At 33.2% G+C, this 6,430-nt stretch overlaps 1 long non-coding RNA gene across 2 annotated transcripts; it reads left to right on the forward strand.

Moving 5' to 3' along the window:
- Positions 1–3,445: 3,445 nt before the first annotated feature.
- LOC106385126 lies at positions 3,446–4,830 on the forward strand. 2 transcript variants are annotated; one of them, XR_002657108.2, is made up of 3 exons: positions 4,105–4,346; positions 4,435–4,577; positions 4,782–4,830. It is a non-coding gene; the product is annotated as an uncharacterized LOC106385126 (long non-coding RNA). The 2 variants fall into 2 exon arrangements; XR_007320783.1 differs by having other exon boundaries at positions 3,446–4,346; positions 4,435–4,830.
- The last annotated feature ends 1,600 nt before the right edge of the window (positions 4,831–6,430 follow it).

Consider the following 6,430-nt stretch of genomic DNA (forward strand, 5'->3'; position numbering starts at 1 on the left):
AAAAAAATTTCCAAAGAACCTAGACGACTTACATTTCAGTCGTCATAGGTTAGTTTTGCATTTGACTGGATAATTTCAGAAGTTTGACTTCCCCAGACGACTTACATTTCAGTCGTCTGGCGAAAATTAAAATAATAATATTTTTTTAAAAGTAGACGACTTACAGTTAAGTCGTCATAGGTTAGTTTTGCAATTGAAAAAAAAAACTTCAAAATTTAATTATACACAGACGACTTATACTTCAGTCGTCCACGAGACGACTTACTTGTAAGTCGTCCAGGATTTTTTTCTGAGATTCTGGTCAAACCTCGTAAATCCTGGACGACTTACATTTCAGTCGTCTCGTGGACGACTGAATTATAAGTCGTCTGTATATAATTAAATCTTGAAGTTTTTTTTTTCAATTGCAAAACTAACCTATGACGACTTAACTGTAAGTCGTCTACTTTAAAAAAAATATTATTATTTTAATTTTCACTAGACGACTGAAATGTAAGTCGTCCAGAAAAGTCAAACTTCTGAAATTATCCAGTCAAATGCAAAACTAACCTATGACGACTGAAATGTAAGTCGTCTAGCTTTTTTGGAGTTTTTTTTTTAGCCAAACAATAGTAGACGACTTATTTTTCAGTCGTCCGAAATAACAGATTTCAAAGTCGTCTGGACAACTTAGATTGAAGTCGTCCGCGTCTTCTCCGCTAGTTTTTAAGTCTTCTACGTTAGTTTTTGAATAACTTGTATTTTTAAGAGTGATAAATAACTTCAAGATATGTAAAACTCATATTTACAAAATATGTTCTCTCCATTAGTTTTACTAAATTTGACTAAGTTTTTCAACGCAAACTTATAATAAAATATGATATGCTTTGACTAGTTACTATTGTTTGTTTCCATCTCTTAAGTATTATTGTTATAGACAATAATGATGACTATTGTTATGAGTTGGAAGAAGGGTTAAAATACTTCTTAAAATGTTGTATCAATATAAAGCTACCAACATTCTTATTTATTAAGATGAGAAAAAGGCCATTGGAGTTTATTATTGCATATGAGAGATCCAAAGATAAGAAAAATGCTACTGAAGTCTATTATTTCATTGATTTGTAAATGTGTAAACACATTGTTAGCACATTTAATACATCTTGGAAAACATTATTACTAATTTTACAAAAAATTCACAACTAAAAGAGTAGACATGCAATTAACAAAACAGACCACAAACAAAACTATTATAGATCATTCCTCTACAAAGACAAGCTTGGATTCCACTTGAGTAGACAAGACCACACGACTTTTAAGAAGTCCAGACGACTTCCAAGAAGTTCAGACGACTTTGTCAGAAGACTTTTAGGAAGTTCAGACGACTTCCAGACGACTTTACAGGAAGTCCAGACGACTTTACAGGAAGTCCAGACGACTTTACAGGAAGTCCAGACGACTTTACAGGAAGTCCAGACGACTTTGTCAGAAGACTTCCAAGAAGTCCAGACGACTTCCAGACGACTAATTGGTAAGTCGTCCAAGAAGTCTTCCAGATCTGAAAAACCTGCATATTAAATCCAGATCTGAAAAACCTGCATATCCAAAAACGTTCAAATGGCTTAAAAACAGAAAAAATGAGTGAAAGATTAGATAAATCTACCTTTACAGAACACACAAAAATACATATATAAAATTAATAGATTTACCTTTAAATTAATGGAAGATGAGTACCATTTGATTAAAAACCTGTAAAAGAGATAGATTAGTAAGAAATACATGAGACAAAACTGAAAAATTCATATAAAGTTTGGTGTTTTCAAGTCAAAGAGATTAGAGAGAGGTTGGAGAGTTTTAGAATGATGAACATTACATTTTTGTTGCAGCCATTTGAGAGTAGGAGAGAGAATGTGTAAATTTTTCTTTATATAGGGAGACAAAAAATCCAATTAGATTAAATATTTTTTACTCAGACGACTTCCTGGACGACTTACATTTCAGTCGTCTGGTGAAGAAATTAAAACAGACGACTTACATGTAAGTCGTCCAGAAGAGTTTAATATTTTTAGCGGGAAATTAAATATTTTTAGCGGGAAACTAAAATAGAAGACTTTCCAGACGACTTACAAGTAAGTCGTCTGGTTTAAATTATTTAAGCGGAAAAATAATTTTTTTAAAAAATTATAGGCGGGAATATTTGGACGACTTACATGTAAGTCATCTGTTTTAATTTCTTCACCAGACGACTGAAATGTAAGTCGTCCGAGTAAATTATTCAACAGACGACTAAAATATACGTCGTCCGAGTAAATTATTCAACAGACGACTGAAATATAAGTCGTCCACACCCTAAGCATAACCCCTAAACTTAATTATCTAATTAAAGACTTCATAAAATCAAATCAAACTTGAAAAGTGTTTACTATACACATAAATAAACACATATAGGTAAAAACTAATTTTTGAAAAAAATATTTTAGTTTTCCAAAATCTAACCCTAACAATACATACAATACTACAACATATGTTTGTCAAACTCCTAAACCAAAGTATTTCATGATTCACTACTTCCACTCATCTATCTTCAAAACAAATCAATTTTATCATATCTTAATTTATATCACTTAAAACTGTTTATAATTACTTGATTTTTATTTTTCACGCATCAAAATATTTTTTTACCAGATTTATAAATTATTTTTAAAATAAACCGGTACCAGACGACTTACACTTCAGTCGTCCAGACGACTTCCAACATCTCAGACGACTCAGACGATTTACTAGGGCTATATTCGTAAAAATGACTTCTGTTTTTTTGTTTGGTCACAAGGGGTTGAGCTGTAATTTCACTAGGCTTTTAGGTTAGTTTTGCATTTGATTCAAGTTTAGGTATAAGTTTTGGGTTAAAATCAAGTTGTGGTTTAGTTTTGGCAAAAACCCCTTTGTTTTTTAGCCGAGAACGTTCTACTTGATCAATGAAGTCCACTGCTATATCTTGAATAAATTACTCCAACTTCACCATATCATATATCTCGATGTATCTCGCAACACTCACAAGTTTATCTGTGACTAATGCCCAACGTACCTTTGTCTTATTTTTTCACAGAGGTATGTTTAGTCACAGCTGAACTTTTGAGTGTTGTAAGATACATCAAAAGACATGACATGGTGAAAATGGAGTATTCTATACCAGATGTAGTGGACTTCACTAATCCTCTCGGCTAAGGAAGGATACCGGGCACTTTTGCTATCCATGGTATGTACATTGGGGAGATATCTAAATGGCAACCAGATTTGTTTTTCATTTATATATAGATTTGTAAAGTGGAGGGCAAGTTTGCAGTTTATTGATGAGAATCAAGAGAGAAAAATTTACATTGTAAAGCCTGTTTACTAGTATTTATTGCACTGGTTCCTTATTATCATTAGTATATGTTATCATTAATTTCAACACCTTTTGCATTTAAAATAATATAATTATATATTTTCCAATACACTAAAATAAAATATTATAATATTTGATTTCTCAAACTATATTTTGTTAAAAGATATTCCCGCACTTTTTAGTGTGGATCAAAATCTAGTACATATTAAAATTGGAAAAATTTGAACAAAGCCAAGACATAAAAGATAACAAAAACTAACACATAAAGAGTTTCTATTTGGATACTCACTGACGTGCAAACAAATTACAAGGAAAAAAAAGCAAATTAAAAGTTGAAACAGAATCTACTTTTTTATGAAACTGATAATCTGCTTTTTCCCGTAACTGAAACAGGTTTTTACTTAACCCTTAGTTACAAATCACTATATTTTTTTCATTATTTACAAAACATTTTACGTTATTTTCAAATTTTCGTAAACCTTAAACCACCAACTAAGCCTGGCTCATTTACAAAAGAGAAAATTTGCAATGCGGATAACTTTTAAGTTTGTAATTTGTTACTTGAGTAATTCTAAGTTTTTATTTGATAAATGGATAAATCTATTAATGTCCTTTAAAACATTGGTCCAAATAATTATTTATAATTAAGTAAATGATAACTTATATCTATCTATCTATTATTATAAAAGGGTGTTTGCTTCACTCTCATGAACCCAATAGGATGCCAGCTAGATAAGTTGGACTTTCTCGCTTCGACACGTGTCGCATAAGTATGAAACCCGGCGTTTCATTGAAGAAAAGAAACGAAGGTTGCCTCTTCCACTTCGTGCGATGGCGACTCGGCGCCGTTTGCGTTTCTTCCCACGATCTGAAACGTCTGAGTTAAGGCTTCGTGTTTAATCCCAGTGATTCACTCCCCCACATGTCGTCTTCAATACTTTGTTTCGATCTGAAAGGCGGTGTTTGTTCTGTATAAATATGTGTGAGTATTCATCTCCTTTATCTCATCTTATCTTCATATCTCCTATATCTCTCGCCGATGTGGACTTGCTCGGATCTCTCTTTGTCAGATGCCTCAGTGGTTCTGTGTTGGTACTCTATGCCCGTGGTGGAGGTTTTCTGGTCTGTTCTGGTATCTCTCTATGAAGTTGGAAGCTTGAGCCTCTTCTCGCCTCTCTCGGTGGTGATTTTGTGCCACCGAAGGTTTATTGCGGTGAGTAACCCTTGACGGTGGCTTATTCGTTTGTTTCTTTAGGGTTTTTGGTCGCTGGTTTACTCGCCGGACTTTGCCTCCTCAGATCGTTCCTACTTTCTTTTTTTATTGATTATTTCATTATTCTCTTAAGTTCTTTTGTTTATCAATTTTAGCTAAACCTCTCTATGTTTTTTTGGTGTTTTATTTATTCTTACATGCAAGGACTGCAAATCTTCAACGGGTCAGAAGATTGTGAACTGAACCTGATCAACAAAAGCCAAGCTAATCACATGAGATATTTTGGTCAGGGTCAACAGCTGTGGCAAGTGGAATGTTTTTGCTTATAATTCCATCGTATATTTTTAAATTAAAACCTCAGATTGGAGACAAACTAAATTTATAAATGGAACTGTTCGTTTTGTCTTATCCTTGCAGGCTTGGATTGCAAACTTTTAAAAGAATGTTGTTCAAGCAGATGCGAAATAGAAGTATTCAGTCAGACATTTAGAGTTGTGTAGGAAGCATGTAGCTCACGATTTGTCTCACTTTTTAAAGGTAATTCTTTTGTCTTCTCTAATACATTGCAATATATGTCTCTAATTTGCTCTAGATTAATTATTATTTGGGTCTGATTAATATTTTATTTCTTAGATTTGGTGCAGTGCTCATGAATATGTAGAACCTAATGTGGTACTTGAGAGAGGACTCGAAAGCTTTCTTGATAAAGGTATTTTCCAGTTTCTTAGTTTAATGCTCAAAGCTTGACCGTCTATTGAAAATCTACAAACCCGTACAATACTCTCGCTAACATCCTTACGTATTTCTAATACGTCAAAGAAAATTGAAACCATAAAGCATGAAATTGTAAGCATATGCATCTACGCTACTTGACTGGTAGGCAGATAAGAGAGTAAGCATATGTGTTTTGTCTTAGATAGATAAAATATTCTCAATACGCTCTATGGTCATAAATTCTCTTGCCAGCATGTGATTTTTAGACAAAGTTGTAGCATTTACTCAAATCAGTTTCTTCTCCTTATTGAATAGTGATCGGTTTCTTCCCAACAATGCGATCGAGTTTATTGATGAAAATGGGTCTTTGGTTCGACTTCGCCATGCTCAGGTTCATAGTTGCATGTTTCTCACATTACGGTGCAGTTTTTTTTTTTTTTTTTGTAAACTGGCTACGGTGCAGAGACTTCATAGAAGAGTTATTGGCCTAAACAAAATTGTCATAGCTATTATCCTGGCGATCCTACGTCCATGTGTTGGGCTCGAGAACCCAAACCGCCAAATCCAATGTTATGAATTTCTTAAAAGTATTCTATGTACTTTATCTTTTGTGTAGTATTTCTTTTCATTCTACTTAATTCTACATATAAAATCACTTGGTTGTATTCGCTGAGAACATATTTGCAAATTGTGCATTTACATAATGTAGTTATCAGTTCTCATATTTTTCTTTTTTCCGGTGGCAGTCAATAGTATTTCACCGTAATGCATTTAGATAATTCGGACTAGCCAAGTAAATAACTCTATGAAGCTAATTCTTCACAAGTTAAATAAATTTAACCCTAGATTTAATAACCAACAAAACGTTGGTAAGGGTTTCACAAGAGTATGGTTAGCCTCTACAAGGCATTCCAGGATTAACAAAATTAATAAATAACATCAGAATCATTCTATTAACAGTATTTTCAACAAAATATTACTGCCTAAACTTACCCAACAACAACTACATTCTGCAACAACAACAAAAAATGAAAAATTGAGTTACTTCCCGCGGGAAGTATTTGGTATTTTCCGTTTCTTCGGATGATAAGATGGGTCAAGTATTTGCTTCATTAGTTCCAACAGTGGTAGCTGCAGAA

This window comes from Brassica napus, chromosome C3 (genome assembly GCF_020379485.1).
Source record: "Brassica napus cultivar Da-Ae chromosome C3, Da-Ae, whole genome shotgun sequence".
Classification (NCBI taxonomy): domain Eukaryota; kingdom Viridiplantae; phylum Streptophyta; class Magnoliopsida; order Brassicales; family Brassicaceae; genus Brassica; species Brassica napus.